The sequence below is a fragment of the Salvelinus alpinus genome, chromosome 9, assembly GCF_045679555.1.
Source record: "Salvelinus alpinus chromosome 9, SLU_Salpinus.1, whole genome shotgun sequence".
In the NCBI taxonomy this organism is placed as follows: domain Eukaryota; kingdom Metazoa; phylum Chordata; class Actinopteri; order Salmoniformes; family Salmonidae; genus Salvelinus; species Salvelinus alpinus.
This window is the reverse complement of record NC_092094.1, coordinates 87430007-87449050: the sequence shown is the minus strand read 5'-3', so window position 1 is coordinate 87449050 and position 19044 is coordinate 87430007. Positions and strand designations below refer to the sequence as shown.

The 19044-nt window shown below is 42.7% G+C and overlaps 1 long non-coding RNA gene across 1 annotated transcript; it reads left to right on the top strand.

Annotated features, from left to right (window-relative positions):
* Nucleotides 1–6588: 6588 nt before the first annotated feature.
* Nucleotides 6589–8445, top strand: LOC139584086 (uncharacterized). The gene is made up of 3 exons (XR_011676695.1): nucleotides 6589–6657; nucleotides 8120–8221; nucleotides 8320–8445. It is a non-coding gene; the product is annotated as an uncharacterized lncRNA (long non-coding RNA).
* The last annotated feature ends 10599 nt before the right edge of the window (nucleotides 8446–19044 follow it).

Genomic DNA, 19044 nt, shown 5'->3' with positions numbered 1-19044 from the left:
CTGTGCGTCTCCAGAGCCCTGTACGCCCTGTTCCTGCTCCCCGCACTCGCCCAGTGGTGCGTGTCCCCTTACAGAGTCCTGCCTTTATAGAATTCTGTCTTTGCATAACGTATAGAGTCCCCTCCCTCTATATGAAAATAGCTTCCATTGACATTTCTCCATTATTTTATTTTCATCTCAGAGCTTGCTTGTTCATGCCCACTAACGCTCATATCTGCTTTTGGTTAGGTTATAATGATGGTAGAACCCTTTTCACGTCCTAAAAATAATGCATGCATTGCATGCTGTCACGTTCTGACCTTAGTTCCTTTGTTTTGTCTTTTGTTTTGTATGGTCAGGGCGTGAGTTGGGATGGGCAGTCTATGTTTTCTGTTTCTATGTGGCGTTTCTTGTTTGGCCTGATATGGTTCTCAATCAGAGGCAGGTGTTAGTCATTGTCTCTGATTGGGAACCATATTTAGGTAGCCTGTTTTGTATTGGGGGTGGTGGGTTATTGTCTATGTTATGTTGCATGTTACCACAGTGTTTCTATAGCGGTCACGTTCGTCTTATTCGTTTTGTTGTTTTTGTTTAAGTGTTCTTCATTAAATCTAGAAATATGTATTCAAACCACGCTGCGCTTTGGTCCGCTTCTTACGACGATCGTGACACATGCTTATGTTTCACGTGTCAGTCATCAGTTATTTTGCATCCATCCTTCTCCCTGTATCCTTCTGACCATAGTACGTCCAGCTGTCATAAATGTGCGTATGGCCCTGGTTAATGTACTCTTTCAAAAATAGAGTATAGCCTGGGTGTCATATGGCCTGGGTGTCATCTTCTCTTAATGTGCATGTCCTTGCTTCTTCAGCCTGGCAACTAGACCTATTTATATTTAACGCTCAGCTCCAACATAATCCCTCCTCTGAGACTAAACAGTCTCACACAAAAACACTTAAAGAACACCAAGAGGATGGAGGCAAAATGAACATCAACTATATACATACAAATAGAAGATGAAATGAATGTGAATATGGCACACAACCGCACAACTGGACCAAACATCTCCAATCAATAACACAGATAGGAGTAAAAGATCCAGTCAGAAACAAAAATAAAACACAGAAGCAATGAGCATGTAGTATGCCCACACATCCAGAAACTATCAGCTATACAGTGGGGAGAACAAGTATTTGATACACTGCCGATTTTGCAGGTTTTCCTACTTACAAAGCATTTAGAGGTCTGTAATTTTTATCATAGGTACACTTCAACTGTGAGAGACGGAATCTAAAACAAAAATCCAGAAAATCACATTGTATGATTTTTAAGTAATTAATTTGTATTTTATTGCATGACATAAGTATTTGATCACCTACCAACCAGTAAGATTTCCGGCTCTCACAGACCTGTTAGTTTTTCTTTAAGACGCCCTCCTGTTCTCCACTCATTACCTGTATTAACTGCACCTGTTTGAACTCGTTACCTGTATAAAAGACACCTGTCCACACACTCAATCAAACAGACTCCAACCTCTCCACAATGGCCAAGACCAGAGAGCTGTGTAAGGACATCAGGGATAAAATTGTAGACCTGCACAAGGCTGGGATGGGCTACAGGACAATAGGCAAGCAGCTTGGTGAGAAGGCAACAACTGTTGGCGCAATTATTAGAAAATGGAAGACGTTCAAGATGACGGTCAATCACCCTCGGTCTGGGGCTCCATGCAAGATCTCACCTCGTGGGGCATCAATGATCATGAGGAAGGTGAGGGATCAGCCCAGAACTACACAGCAGGACCTGGTCAATGACCTGAAGAGAGCTGGGACCACAGTCTCAAAGAAAACCATTAGTAACACACTACGCCGTCATGGATTAAAATCCTGCAGCGCACGCAAGGTCCCCCTGCTCAAGCCAGCGCATGTCCAGGCCCGTCTGAAGTTTGCCAATGACCATCTGGATGATCCAGAGGAGGAATGGGAGAAGGTCATGTGGTCTGATGAGACAAAAATAGAGCTTTTTGGTCTAAACTCCACTCGCTGTGTTTGGAGGAAGAAGAAGGATGAGTACAACCCCAAGAACACCATCCCAACTGTGAAGCATGGAGGTGGAAACATCATTCTTTGGGGATGCTTTTCTGCAAAGGGGACAGGACGACTGCACCGTATTGAGGGGAGGATGGATGGGGCCATGTATCGCGAGATCTTGGCCAACAACCTCCTTCCCTCAGTAAGAGCATTGAAGATGGGTCGTGGCTGGGTCTTCCAGAATGACAACGACCCAAAACACACAGCCAGGGCAACTAAGGAGTGGCTCCGTAAGAAGCATCTCAAGGTCCTGGAGTGGCCTAGCCAGTCTCCAGACCTGAACCCAATAGAAAATCTTTGGAGGGAGCTGAAAGTCCGTATTGCCCAGCGACAGCCCCGAAACCTGAAGGATCTGGAGAAGGTCTGTATGGTGGAGTGGGCCAAAATCCCTGCTGCAGTGTGTGCAAACCTGGTCAAGAACTACAGGAAACGTCTGATCTCTGTAATTGCAAACAAAGGTTTCTGTACCAAATATTAAGTTCTGCTTTTCTGATGTATCAAATACTTATGTCATGCAATAAAATGCTAATTAATTACTTAAAAATCATACAATGTGATTTTCTGGATTTTTGTTTTAGATTCCGTCTCTCACAGTTGAAGTGTACCTATGATAAAAATTACACACCTCTACATGCTTTGTAAGTAGGAAAACCTGCAAAATCGGCAGTGTATCAAATACTTGTTCTCCCCACTGTACCTTAATCCTGATTCTTTAACATTTCAAGAGATAATGTTACTTGAGTTATATTACCACATTTACCTTTGTGATTCACAATCATTCCTTTATCAAATTACAAACTCCTGCAGTATCTAACACCCAAATAGTTTAACAATTAACTATAGTGTTTCCCACATCCATCCCATTATCTCCATAGCTGTAGAAACATTCATATTTACTTTTTACAGTAGTAAACCTATCATTATGAGGACCATTCAATTCAGTTCTTATGTCATATGTTGCACATTCATGTTCTCCCAACATATTTTTATTTAATTCACTTCTGCCTTTAGTGCTACCTAATGCCAGACTGCATTCTATGTTACACAAAGGAATGTAGTATTTTCTCTGAATACACTGAACATTTTCCATTTAACACATTCTTCAAATGATGCAAGTTCAAGTACTATCAAAAGATCAGGCAAAGGTGATTTGCTACACAAAATGCAATTGTCCATCCCATGTTTAGCTGTTGTGTACTTAGCCCACTTATACAAGTCATTCTTTACTGCTTTTCTACATTTTTGGTCAATGTTTGATTCTGGGGTAGTTTCTTCATTATGGCAGTTAACAGATGTCCAGATTTTCTGCATCAACCCACTTTTTTGTGGTCTTGCTATTGTCTTAGTTGGTGTACTAGTCTCTAGTTAGAGGTGATTTTACAATTTCTTCTCTTCCTGCTTTCACCATACTTCTTGATTGTGCGTGAGTCTGTTGTTTCTATACCAGTGTTCACTGTTGCTCTTGTCATGTCAATGTCATTATTCTTTTGTTGTTCTAACTTCAATTGTCTGTTAAGGGGACCATTCAAGAGCTGAAAAGTCAATTGTGGGGAAATCCCCCTCTTCTTCAGCCTGTGAGACTTTTCCTTCTCCTTGTGGGGTCTCCCCTTCTGTTCCTTCCCCTGAGGTTCCCTCCTCTGACCGGACTGGGCTTCCATCTGGAAAGGCATTGATTTCAGGGAAGAGTCGTTCCCATTCTGTAGGTGGTACTTCGGGGTCCCACTGCAGAGGGCTTCCGTCAGGGAGGTCTGCCACACCAGGTATGTCATTAGGAGTAGCAGGCATGTCACTCTCCCCCAACCCTGAACTCTCTGGCCCCTCAGGAGAGAATGTCGGTTGTCTGCAGGTTTTTTTCTCCAGCGTTGTCTCTCCTTCGTTCTCTTTTGGGTGCATCAGGCAGTGCATTCGTCGTATCCTGGTTTCCACTTGGTCTGCTGATTTCTTTGCTCCTCCCCGGCGTCTCGATCTCCTCTGTTCCCGTTCCCTTTTGACACCTATCTGGTGTATCAGCATTCTCTGCGTCTTCATGACCTAGGGGTTGTCTCTTCCTTTCCGACGGGACTTTGGTACAGTGGTTTAGATAGTACCACGTGTTGCTTCCTTTCACCTGGACAGCAGTTAACGTTGTTCGAGCCACCTTGCAGGGACCTTGGCTCATTCCATTCTTCCAGAACACTCGGACCTGGTCACATTGGATCATCAGACGTGAAACCTCTGGTCCTGGTCCTGATTCAGGTTTCTGCCTTTTTTCTGCGAGGCATTCAAACTTAGAGACTTATGGCCTCTGTTCTATGATTACACCATACACCATACAATTAGTAAAAATGTCTCACCCCATGTTCAAGAATGGCCTATTTCTCGCTCATTTTACGTTATTTGAAAACAAAATAATCTCCAAATATATATATATTTTTTAAACAAAGCGGTTATTATTATTAATAATTTAGAATTATATAAAAGCCCCTTGGATATTCTCACAGATATATTATTAACCCTGTTATTAGCATGACAATATATATTGGTCATGGCTCCCGAGTGGGGCACAATGAGATTGCCTTGCAGTTCTCCAGCTGTATCCACTGAAAGCGTGCGAGGTTCAAGGCACGAGGGCAGAGGGCACGGGATGGGCCGCAGAGCCGCGCACAATTAGACGGACCTAGCCCATGGGGGAGGGGGGAGGGGGGTGGACCCCCACCCCGCACTGGGTAGCACAGAGCAACACTTTAAGGGGCATTGCAGAGAGACTAGAGAAACGTTCTCGCTGTTCTTAGTGCCAGTCTGCACGTTCCAACTAAAACATGTAACTAATAATGGCATCTTTATGCTTTCGTTAATAAAATAATTATGAAAATACTCTTTCAAAATGCCGATGTTTATTTAGTTATGGATCGATAACGAATTACTATGGGAATAAATATCACTGAATTACAGAAATATTGGAACAAAGTTGTCTAATGAAGGTAAACAAATTGTTGCTTACTGGAAAATACTCTTTCAAACACACACGGCCAAGTTGTACAGCGCCATTATGGCTATTAGCAGGTAGCTGGACAATATACTTGCCAAGAAGGAGGGTAGGGGTAGAATTCTAGAATTTCTCTTCCTCTAAAATCAGAAATAAATGTTTTGGCCTTCACAAATATTCTTTTGGCCTTTATTCAGATTACAATCGCTCACTTTCGTTTTTTTGAAAACGAAATAACCTCCAAAATATCGTTATATATTATCAAGTTGATGGCGCAGTCATATAGCTGAGCGACTCACTCATTCATGGCTTTGGATCAAAATAAATAAGTACCAACATTGTTTCTGATAGTCTTTAATAAAGAAATGTTTTGATTATCCTGACCTGGACACAACGTACAGTATTATAATAGCCCATTATGGGCTATTAGCAGGACAATATACCTTTACCAACATCTCTCTGTATTTTGATACTTTGTGGATGGGGGCTCCAGAGTGGATGGTGGCTCTCGCAGTGCAAACCGATGAAGGTTCACAGTTGCAGGTTCGATACCCGTGCCGGCTGCCACCGGGAGACCCATGAGGCGGCTTCTGGTTTTAATTTAGAATCCTCCAATCCTCTATATGTAATTATTTGCGGATAGTCACGTCATATTTTTCTGTATATACTGTAGGCCTACCGTAGACGACATGAGTCTCACTAGTGTTGAGTAATGTGCTGTTAAAAGTGGTGTAGGTCTTATTTATTTTAGAGCATATTGAAGTTTAGAAGCAATAGGATTTGAAGCAATAGCCTACAACTATTTTAGCACCGTTTCGCACTGCTCTGAGACAAGCATGTCAGTTAAGAACAAATTCTTATTTACAAGACAGTCTACTCCTTCCTCCCCATCGAAGAATTGAACCCCGGTCTCGCGCAATGACGCGATGACGACCGGGCTGTCCTTGTAAATAAGAATTTGTTCTTAACTAATTCCATATGTGTTATTTCATAGTTGTGATGTCTTCGCTAATATTCTACAATGTAGAGATGGTAAAAATAAAGAAAAACCCTGGAATGAGTAGCTGTGTCTAAACTTTTGACTGGTATTTGCTTAATTCATTTGATTAATATTATGTTGTTTCTATTCCAAGAAAAACGTAAAAAGCCTGTCATTCATTGGTTGTTTCTTTGGAGCTAGCTAAGCTATCATTAGCTAGCTAGGTGGATAATGTAATGTGCAGTAGGCTACAGTAACGTTACAGTATTACTGATTGACAATAATACAGCCTTGTCACTACTAGTTGGTTGATATGGGGTGCAGTAGGCTAGCGTCGTTGTTATTCGTTGGGTCCCTTGACAAAATTATGTTATTTTTGACTTGGTAAAATAAGCTAATGGTTATGTGCACTCTCACTAGAAGGAATTGTGTGCTTTGGTGGCAGATTTTCAAAAGAATATAGACATATACTGTATATCATCAGCAATTCTCAATCAGATGAGATACACAGCTAACCCATATTGAATTTCATTCATTCATAAATGTGGACACTAATTATTAATATTCCAATTCTCTAGGCACTCCATTCCCAAACCCGAAGCCCCCTGTCCCGAGCAGGAAAGACCAGGAAAAAGTGTTGGCTTAAGGTACAACTTCCTATTGAGGAAATGTAAGACAACTCAATGTTATATTTAGATTTAGCGTTATTTACATGAATAGAAGCATATACAAGCCATCTATCAAATGTATTTTATAAATCTCCTTTTACATCAGCAGTTGTCACAATGTGCTTATACAGATACCCAGCCTAAAACCCCAAAGAGCAAGCAATGCAGACGTAGAAGCACAGGAAACACTCCCCAGAAAGGCAGGAACCTAGGAAGAAACCTAGAAAGGAACCAGGCTCTGAGGTGTGGCCAGTCCTCTTCTGGCTGTGCTGGTGGAGATTATAAAAGAGTACAGCCATTTAGCCAGATTATTCTTCAAGACTTTTAACTGTTCATAGATGACCATCAGTGTCAAATAATAGAGGGTTATAGAGGGTGCAATAGTTCAGCACCTCAGGAGTATATGCCAGTTGTCTCTTCATAGCTGAGCATTTAGAAGTTGAGTCAGTAGGTCCGGTAGAGAGAGACAGGATCAAACAGCGGGTCTGGGACAAGTTAGTACCTCTGGTGAGCCTTGAGCAGGTCAGGGTTCCATAGCTGCAGACAGAAACAGCAGAGACGGAATCAGCAGCATGACTAGGTGGCCTGGAGACAGGGACAGCCAGGAGTCGTCAGGCCAGGTAGTCCTGAGGTATGGTCCTAGAGCTCATGTCCTGCATCCTTTATTTCACTTGAGTGTAGACTAAGCCCTAGAGGTTTGTAACTTTACATGATTTAGCCTTCTTGTCAATCCAGATCTGAATATTTGATATCCTTTTTACTGTACTGTACACTGTACACTGTTCCCAAGCTAATCACTGAATGGCCTACTACAAGGATGTGGTCAGGTTGAGGTTGAGGTTGAGACTTCTAAGTCATAATAACACAGAACACACACACATCAGATTGCAAGGGCAAGTGTAATGAGCAGTTGGGAAAATGAAGTCTGCTGCGTGGGTTGCCAGATACACACACACACACGCACACGCACACGCAAACGCACACACACACACACGTAATTAGTTTGCTGTATTGTATTTATTATGGATCCCCATTAGCTGCTGCAAAGACAGCAGTTTCTCTTCTTCAGGTCCAGCAACATTAAGGCAGTTATACAATTTTAAAAACATTACAATACATTCACAACACATTAAGTGTGTGCCCTCAGGCCACTACTCTACTACCACATATCTACAACACTAAATCCTTGTGTACGTCTGTGTACAGTGCGTATGTTATCGTATGTATGCATGTGTCTCTTCAAAGTCCCCGCTGTTCCATAAGGTGTATTTTTATCTGTTTTTAAATCAAATTTTACTGCTTTCGTGATTTAATTGATGTGGAATAGAGTTCCATGTAGTCATGGCTCTATGTACTACTGTGCACCTCCCATAGTCTGTTCGGTTTAGGTTAGTGTGTAATCAAGGCTTTGTCATTAAAATTATATTTGCCCATTTTTCAGATCTGCTAACCTGCTCGCTTTCCACCAAGCTGTTCCAGGCCTGGAGTGGCATGCTGGAACTTCCAGAGGCATGTAGACCTGAAGCAGTGTGATGTGGTCCAGGTAATTATTAAACACATGTTTACACACTCACTGAATCACTCACTCTGTTTTGTTGTATAATTATTTTAACTTAAGAAAATTGTTCCTCTCTCTTTTAGATCTCACACCCTTATTAGCTCAACCACAGTCTTCACAGCTGCAGTCGTTTGCATCGGCAACGCCAACCACGATAGGTGATACAGGTAATTATCACATGCACGTATACACACATGCACACTCTCCCTCACTTGGGGCTCTATTCAATCACATCCGCTTTAGCCGGCATCCATATAGTGGTTGTCTTGGCGGTGTCTGAGGTGGAACTGTGTTAGAGCTGTCAAATTCACAAGTGACTCCTGGCATTATACCTAAAGCGGACATTGCCATTGGCTGCACGTAGTCGCATTAACAGAAATCTCATGCAGCCCTGCTTACAAGTTAGAACACTGGAATTTGATATCTACACCTCGATTAGGCTGATAGAAATCCTCATTATTTAGTTGAATGATTTTGAATTTGAGCGTGATTATTTATATATAACCTACACTTTCTCGTTCTGAACTTATAACGCGAGTAGGATGGCTGTAGTTTTGTGACAATGATCAAGAGCTGCTGCTTACCGATTTTGACAGATCCAACACAGTTACACCTTAGACACCGCCAAAACATTAGCTATGCGGGTGTAGGCTATCACCGGTTAACACCTTACAACTAAAAAGACTGAATGAGTGTATGATTATTGTCAGTTAAGAAAATTGTCCCTCTCTCTTTTAGATATGCCACCCCCAGCAGTTCAGCTGCAGTCACAGCTGTCCTCTGCTGTGGTATTTAATTAACCGGCTGCACCAGTTCCTTCTACACTGGCTGTGGAGGGAGAAACTTTTGAGGATTTATTTTTAGTAATATTTTGCGCCCTGCAATTCAGCGGTTGTTTAGGAAAATTATCCATCAAAAGGGATACGTAGAGCAGAGAAGTTAAGAAGGACGGAAATTCCACAAATTAACTTTTAACAAGGCACACCTGCTAATTGAAATGCATTCCACGTGACTACCTCATCAAGCTGGTTGAGAGATTGCCAAGAGTGTGCAAAGCTATCATCAAGGCAAAGGGTGGCTACTTTGAAGAATCTCAAGTATAAAATATTTGTTTCACACTTTTTTGGTTACTACCTGATTCCATATGTGTTATTTCATAGTTATGATGTCTTCACTATTATTCTACAATGTAGAAAATAGTACAAATAAAGAAAAACCCTGGAATGAGTAGGTGCGTCCAAACTTTTGACTGGTACTCTATATCCAACGAGACTGGATATAACAAGACAGCTTTAATTCCTTTGGCAGGCGCCCTGCTCCGAAGATCAATACATGTTACTTCTGACGTGGACAATTTTGCCTGATCCAGTGCACACTTCTTCTGTTTTTCATCAACACAATTAACCAAAACAAGGCCGCTTCTAGTCACCTTGAGTAAATCCACAGATGTTGCCATGGTGAAAGGGTGGCTTAGTACCTCACCCTCTGCTTCCTTTTGGAAATTAAGCTACAGCACCAAGGGACTTTCTGACTCCTAGCTGAATCAAGCACTTTGTTACCACTGTAAGGTCAACATTGTTGAACGCTTTGGCACAATATTATGTTATTATAGTGTGTTTATAATGGTCTTACTTGCATCAGTGGAATTTACATCATATCTAGCAGGCTGACCAACACATCTGTCGTCGACCTGCCCTTTTTACATTCAAGCTGTCTTTGGTCAAGCTTGTGGTCGATGTCTTCCAGCATCCAATTGGTGGCAAAGCTGTCAGCCACCTTAGCTCCAGTATTCCAGAATTGTTCCAGTGTTCAACAGCTGTAATGCCTGTAGAACCATTCAGACTGTGAAAGGTTCTTGGCAGTATGGCGAAGTACCCCTCCAAACAAGGGCTTTGGGATGGAAATGCAATATGGCAGTCTTGCCAACATACAGTGGGGAGAACAAGTATTTGATACACTGCCGATTTTGCAGGTTTTCCTACTTACAAAGCATGTAGAGGTCTGTAATTTTTATCATAGGTACACTTCAACTGTGAGAGACGGAATCTAAAACAAAAATCCAGAAAATCATATTGTATGATTTTTAAATAATTAATTTGCATTTTATTGCATGACATAAGTATTTGATCACCTACCAACCAGTAAGAATTCCGGCTCTCACAGACCTGTTAGTTTTTCTTTAAGAAGCCCTCCTGTTCTCCACTCATTACCTGTATTAACTGCACCTGTTTGAACTCGTTACCTGTATAAAAGACACCTGTCCACACACAATCAAACAGATTCCAACCTCTCCACAATGGCCAAGACCAGAGAGCTGTGTAAGGACATCAGGGATAAAATTGTAGACCTGCACAAGGCTGGGATGGGCTACAGGACAATAGGCAAGCAGCTTGGTGAGAAGGAAACAACTGTTGGCGCAATTATTAGAAAATGGAAGAAGTTCAAGATGACGGTCAATCACCCTCGGTCTGGGGCTCCATGCAAGATTTCACCTCGTGGGGCATCAATGATCATGAGGAAGGTGAGGGATCAGCCCAGAACTACACAGCAGGACCTGGTCAATGACCTGAAGAGAGCTGGGACCACAGTCTCAAAGAAAACCATTAGTAACACACTACGCCGTCATGGATAAAAATCCTGCAGCGCACGCAAGGTCCCCCTGCTTAAGCCAGTGCATGTCCAGGCCTGTCTGAAGTTTGCCAATGACCATCTGGATGATCCAGAGGAGGAATGGGAGAAGGTCATGTGGTCTGATGAGACAAAAATAGAGCTTTTTGGTCTAACTCCACTCGCCGTGTTTGGAGGAAGAAGAAGTATGAGTACAACCCCAAGAACACCATCCCAACCGTGAAGCATGGAGGTGGAAACATCATTCTTTGGGGATGCTTTTCTGCAAAGGGGACAGGACGACTGCACCGTATTGAGGGGAGGATGGATGGGGCCATGTATCGCGAGATCTTGGCCAACAACCTCCTTCCCTCAGTAAGAGCATTGAAGATGGGTCGTGGCTGGGTCTTCCAGCATGACAACGACACGAAGCACACAGCCATGGCAACTAAGGAGTGGCTCCGTAAGAAGCATCTCAAGGTCCTGGAGTGGCCTAGCCAGTCTCCAGACCTGAACCCAATAGAAAATCTTTGGAGGGAGCTGAAAGTCCGTATTGCCCAGCGACAGCCCCGAAACCTGAAGGATCTGGAGAAGATCTGTAGGGAGGAGTGGGCCAAAATCCCTGCTGCAGTGTGTGCAAACCTAGTCAAGAACTACAGGAAACGTATGATCTCTGTAATTGCAAACAAAGGTTTCTGTACCAAATATTAAGTTCTGCTTTTCTGATGTATCAAATACTTATGTCATGCAATAAAATGCAAATTAATTACTTAAAAATCATACAATGTGATTTTCTGGATTTTTGTTTTAGATTCCGTCTCTCATAGTTGAAGTGTACCTATGATAATAATTACAGACCTCTACATGCTTTGTAAGTAGGAAAACCTGCAAAATCGGCAGTGTATCAAATACTTGTTCTCCCCACTGTATCTCATCAGCCACCTGGTGGAAGGGACTTTGTGGATCTGAGGCCCTTTCCCCTGTTGCCTCCATCATCCTCCAAATCCCACCAACGTCATCTGCCTCAGAGCGCAACTGGTCCTTGTTTGGGAACACACACACCAAAGCACGCAACAGGCTGACCAATACAAGGGTTGAGAAATTGGTGGCCATCCGGGCAAATTTGAGGCTTTTTGAGCCTGACAACGAGCCATCCTCAACAAGGTTGGAAAGTGACAGTGAAGATGAGGCCTCAGAGTCTAAAATCATCCCATGTGAAGAGTCAACTCATTTAATTTAAGTTAAATTCGTAACTAAACATAATTTTTTTTTCTATTGGAAGGATTTAATCATTTGCGATTATGTCTACTTATGATCAGGTAAAAGGTGTATGTTTCTGTCTCCATATGATATGGTAAATATATCCAATGCAAAAAAACATCTACATTTAAATGGTATTAATATTAAGTTGCATATATTTCCGTTAATTGCCCATATATTCCCGTTAATTCCCACTGAAAGTTTCCACCTCTGAATATTCCCCAAAATGTGCAACCCTAATTGCTACTATGCAAATATGCAAGTGACCATTTCACTGTACCGTTTACACCTTCTGTGAGCCTATGCATGTGACAAATAAACATATATAGTGTGTGTTTACCAGAGACGGTAATTTGAAGAACAACATGACCTGCATCAAAGTCAGATTAGGATAAAAGCCAATGACTAGATAAAGTGTATTTTTACCTGTAGTTCTTTATTGTAGGCTACTACTTCCACCACTTTTAGACTTGAAATCTTTGGTTGTTTACTACACTACCTTACTTTAGCACATGGCTTCACATGTAAATCCTTAAACATCAAGGAGTAAAACTGTGGGTTAACTGAGAACTGTGGATTAACTGAGACCTATTCTTAGTTTTACGAGGAACGTCCGACCCTGCATGTACTGTAAATCCATCTCTGCTGTACAGAAACTATTCCACAATAGGTGGTACACCACACACATACTGTAGTTCTGCAATAGACTCATGCTATAAAAACACCTGTGGCCAGTCAACATGCATGAGGACCTGTCTGCCTGTCCTCTGATCATGCAGGTAACATCAGTGGATCAATCCTCTATGTCAAGGGCAAAGGATGATGACAAAAAACAACAACATGTACATAAATACAGAGATGAAAAAAAGCAGATGTACATTTAAAAAAAAGCATGAGTAAAAACACTGTCCAAGCTCTATCCCACTCCCAAAATAATATTACCCTGGAATGCACTGGGTACGTACAACACCTCTCCTTCAGATATCCTCTCCTTCTTTAATTTCCTCTCTTCTCCTCTCCTCTCTCAGCTCATCATCAATTGTCACTCCAACCTAGCTCTCCGCTGTTAATGGCATCATCATGTCCCTCTCCCCACCCTGGGTTCATAACATGCCTACCCCATCTGGTGGTGGGGCACTGGAACAACAACTCTGAGTTCCGGGCCAGACTGGGGAGTTTCTCTGGTTTCTACATGTAAATCGTGGGAAAGTTATTGGTTGGCCACACTCCAGGTGGCCGGGGGATCAGACACAGCTTGTTGGATGGCAGCGGTAGGTACAGTTGGCCAGGGGTCTCGTTCTGCCCCGCCGGTCCGCACTCTGGGAGCAGCCCCACTCAATTGGAGACTCTGAAACAGAGACAGGGAAAGTTCAGGACCAGACACACTGTGATCTTGGAAATCAAGGCTCTTTACTAAAACTTTACTAGTTTTAGTGAGTGAGAACTATCATAGTTTAACTTGTCTGTGTAATGGCTAGCTAGTTAGCGGATACGCGCTAATAGCGTTTCAATCGGTGACGTCACTTGCTCTGAGACTTGAAGTAGGGTTTCCCCTTGCTCTGCAAGGGCCGCGGCCTTTGTGGAGCAATGGGTAACGATGCTTCGTGGGCGACCGTTGTTGATGTGTGCAGAGGGTCCCTGGTTCGCGCCCGGGTCTGGGCGAGGGGACGAACTAAAGTTAAACTGTTGCATTGATGCTGTTGACCCGGATCACTGGTTGCTGCGGAAAAGGAGGAGGTTGAAAGGGGGGTGAGTGTAACGGATGTGAAATAGTTAGAGGGTACGCGCTAATAGCATTTCAATCGGTTACGTCACTTGCTCTGAGACTTGAAGTAGGGTTTCCCCTTGCTCTGCAAGGGCCGCGGCCTTTGTGGAGCGATGGGTAACGATGCTTCGTGGGCGACCGTTGTTGATGTGTGCAGAGGGTCCCTGGTTCGCGCCCGTGTCGGGGCGAGGGGACGGTCTAAAGTTAAACTGTTAAATCTGCGCTACGGATCCCTTTAGCGGGATCATTTTCCTAAACAACCGCTGAATTGCAGGGCGCAAAATATTACTAAAAATATTTATAATCATGCAATCACAAGTGAAATATACCAAATCACAGCTTAGCTTGTTGTTAATCCACCTATCGTGTCAGATTTTGAAAATATGCTTTGCAGCGAAAGCAATCCAAGCTTTTGTGAGTGTATCAATCAATGCTACAACAGCTAGCCCTAAATTAGAATGGGTACGAAAGTCAGAAAAGCAATAAAATTAATCGCTTACCTTTGATAATCTCCGGATGTTTGCACTCACGAGACTCCCAGTTACACAACAAATGTTATTTTTGTTCGATAAATATGACTTTTATAACAAAAAAACTGCATTTGGGTTGCACGTTATGTTCAGAAAACCAAAGCCTCGTTCCGTTCGACGAAAATTCCAAAAGTATCCGTAATGTTCGTAGAAAAATGTCAAATGTTTTTTATTATCAACCCTCAGGTTGTTATTAACAAACATAATCGATAATATTTCAACCGGACCGTAACCTATTCAATAAAAGAGAGAAAGAAAATGGAGAGCTACCCCTCTCGCGCGCAGGAACTAATCAGAGGACACCTGACTAGTTTTGAAAAATCTCGCTAATTTTTCAAAATAAAAGCCTGAAACTATGTCTAAAGCCTGGTCACAGCCTGAGGAAGCCATTGGAAAAGGAATCTGGTTGATACCCCTTTAAATGGAAGAAAGACGGGCCAGGAAACACAGATTCTTAAAAAAAAAAATTACTTCCGGGTTAGATTTCCTCAGGTTTTTGCCTGCAGAATCAGTTTTGTTGTACTCACAGACAATATTTTGACAGTTTTGGAAACTGGAGTGTTTTCTATACTAATCTGTAAATTATGTGCATATTCTACGATCTGGACCTGAGAAATAGTCCGTTTACCTTGAGAACGTTATTTTATTTTTTTATAAAAAAAATCTGACCCTAAGTGAGATACTTGTTTTGTTATTCAACTACATGTCATCCTAATGGGTTGTGCTGTGAGCCACTGAACTGTGTGTTCCTCCTCAGCCTCAGGCAGCAGCAGGTGTCTTCTATAGGGGCTGGGCAGGTTGGTCTGACTGGGAGCCTCCTGACTGGTCCTCAGCTGGACCGCCACTGTGGCATTAAACGCTTGCTGCAAGACGCAAACATATTCCCATCAGAGATGTACGCAATGATATTAATAAACTAATTGGAAACCTTTTATAAGCCACTTATAAAAGTAAAATTTGTAAAATTTCATTTTGCACCATAAAGCTCACAAAATGTTACATGAAGTTATAATAGTTGATAGCAGGAGAGTGCAATAAGAGTAACCCACTCTCCATCTGCGTGCACTGTTCCAGGACTACTGAAGAACCTGGTCACATGTTTAGCTCATCCTTGCGTCCTTGTCTATCAGGTGGACTATAAAGTCTTCAGCTAAAAAACACCACAGGGACACACACAACGATTTCTGTTTTTCTCATGTGAGAGTGGAGGACTACCTGAGTCTAAGATATCGTCGAGAAAGGGGGTGGAGAGAGAGGAACGTGAAATGTCAAAATAATGATAGACAAATATTGCCACAAATATGATGTAAAAGATTAAAGACTGGACATACTTCAAATCAAATTTTATTGATCACATACACTTGGTTAGCAGATGTTATTGGTCACATACACTTGGTTAGCAGATGTTATTGCGAGTGTAGCGAAATGCTTGTGCTTCTAGTTCCGACAGTGCAGCAATATCAACAAGTAATTTAACAATTCCACAACAACTACCAAATACACACAAATCTAAGTAAAGGGATGGAATAAGAATATGTACAAATAAATATATGGATGAGCAATGACAGAGCGGCATAGGCAAGATGCAATAGATGGTATAAAATACAGTATATACATATGGGATGAGTAATGCAAGATACGTAAACATCATTATTAAAATGGCATTAATAAAGTGACTAGTGGCCAATGATTTCAAGTCAGTATGTAGGCAGCAGCCTCTCTGTGTTAGTGATGTCTGTTTAACAGTCTGATGGCCTTGAGATAGAAGCTGTTTTTCAGTCTCTCAGCCCCAGCTTTGATGCACCTGTACTGACCTCGTCTTATCGATGGTAGCAGCGTGAACAGTCAGTACTTAAACCAGGGGTAGTGATGGGGGAAAATACCGATACAGTTACACATCGGGATATTATCACAATATTGTTTTTGCACTAGTTTGCAGTACCTGCACCAAAACTCCAGGATTTTGTCTTCGTAGCTTGTTCTCCATCTTCTTTTTAAATAGGGAGACAATTCGTTTTCAGCACTTTTATTTCCATGACTGATCAAAACATGACTTCTCATGGCTCTCTCTTGTCCTTCTGCAAGAGAGCCATAATCGTGAGAATATGGTGAGCAATATGTTTGGAACATCAAATCGCAATAAAATCACAGTATCGAATCGCAATACATATAGGATTGTGAGAATCGCCTCCCGGGTGGCGCAGTGGTCTAGAGCACTGCATCGCAGTGCTATGCTGCGCCACCAGAGTCTGGGTTCGCGCCCAGGCTCTGTCGCAGCCGGCCGCGACCGGGAGGTCCGTGGGGCGACGTACAATTGGCTTAGCGTCGTCCGGGTTAGGGAGGGTTTGGCCGGTAGGGATATCCTTGTCTCATCGCGCTCCAGCGACTCCTGTGGCGGGCCGGGCGCAGTGCGCGCTAACCGAGGGGGCGGGTGCACGGTGTTTCCTCCGACACATTGGTGCGGCTGGCTTCCGGGTTGGAGGCGCGCTGTGTTAAGAAGCAGTGCGGCTAGGTTGGGTTGTGCTTCGGAGGACGCATGACTTTCGACCTTCGTCTCTCCCGAGCCCGTACGGGAGTTGTAGCGATGAGACAAGATAGTAATTACTAGCGATTGGATACCACGAAAAATTGGGGTGAAAAGGGGATAAAAATTATAAAAAAAAAAAAAAAAAAAAAAAAAAAAGGATTGTGAGAATCGCAATACATTTCGTATCGGCACCTAAGTATCGTGGTAATATCGCGTTGTGAATTCCCTGGCAATTCACAGCCCTAACCAGGAGTGGACAATCTAAGGCCATTTATGACTAGTCCATAATGTAATAACTGACAATAATGTAATTGCTTTTTCATTTCTAATGTAATAACCAGTCTCCTGGCCCCTAGCGATAGAAGAAAAAGAGAGCGAGATAGAGTGATAGAGAAGGTGTAGTACCCCTGACACTATAGTCCACACCGGTCTCATGGCCAGCATCACAGTGAGGCAGTAATCCATCAGATGGAAGTTCTGCAGAGAGATTAGACAATATAAACAGACTGAAGGAATGAGTGTGTGTGTGTGAATTTTCTCACCTGAGAGGTAGAGGCAGCAGGTGGCTGTGTGTGTGTGACTGTGTGCAGGTGTGTGTGTCTATATTATTATTAACCAGAGACGTTGAGGCCGCTGGATGACTATAGGGTTACCACAACACAGTCCTTTATCAATGTACTGTGTGTGTCTGTGTGTGTGTGTGTCTGTGTCTACTACAACCCACCAGAGATATGGAGGTGGCAGGATGACTGTAAGGGTACCACCACACGGTACTTTAGATGTTGTTGTACTAAATGAACAGCGTCACTGGGACGGCAGGTAGCCTAGCAGTTAAGAGCCTTGGGCCAGTAACTGAAAGGTTGCTGGTTCAAATCCCAGAGCTGGTAAGGTGGAACAAAAATCTGCTGTTCTGCCCTTGAGCAAGGCAGTTAAGCCCCCAACCACAGGGTACCTTGGCATTCTTGGGCACAGGGACACCATTTCAAATGCCAAGGCAGCAGCTTCTCTTCCTGGGGTCCAGCAAAAATTAAGGGAGTAATATACATTATAATACAAATGTTAAAATACATTTTACAAAATTTTCACAATACACAATCCAGATTAACGTGTGTATATTGTGTATGTTATGTACGTTTGTGTTTGTACCTGTGTATGTGACTCTTCACAGTCCTCGTTTTTCCATAAGGTGTATTTGTATCTGTTTTTTAAATCTGATTTAACTGCTTGTGTGAGTTACTTGATGTGGAATAGAGTTCCATGTAGTCATTGCTTTATGTAGTACTGTGTGCCTTCCATAGTCTGTTCTGGACTTGGGGATTGTGAAGAGACCTTTGGTGGCATATCTTGTGGGGTATGTGTGGATGTCCGAGCTTTGTGCTAGTAGTTTAAACAGACAGCTCGGTGAATTCAACATGTCAATACTTCTTACATAAACAAGTACTGATGAAGTCAATCTCTCCTCTACTTTGAGCCATGAGAGATAGACATGTATATTTTTAATCTTAGCTCTACCTGTACATTTGAGGGCCAGCCATGCTGCCCTGTTCTGGGCCAGTTGTAAAGTCCCTCTTTGTGGCACCTAACCACACGACAGTAGTCGACAGTAGTCCAGGTGCGACAACTAGGGCCTGTAGGACCTGCCTTGTTGATATTGTTGTTAAGAAGGCAGAGCAGCACTTTATGGACAGACTTCTCCCCATCTTAGATACTGTTGCATCAATATGTTTAGACCATAACAGCATAATTTAGGTCGGACTGTGTCTTGAACGTACTGAAGTTGAAGTCGGAAATTTCCGAGTACCCAGTTCCGAGTTCCCAGTTGTTTTGAATACGGCATTAGTCACAGCGGAGGGAGAGAGAGCAACTGAGTGTCCGTCTCTCATGGTCCCTGCTCTCTCCTTCCCTTCCTCCGTTGAGACTGACCAGAGAGGGGACACCGTCTTCCACTTGATGGCGTAACTCGTATCGCACCGCATCTGCCTCATGCACAAATTCATCTTGTTACTATGACCAGAGAAAGATAAATATTCCACGATATTAAAATTGACACAACCAGCTGCTAATAATAATAAAAACACAGGGCTATCTATATCACCGGTCAAAAGTTTTAGAACACCTA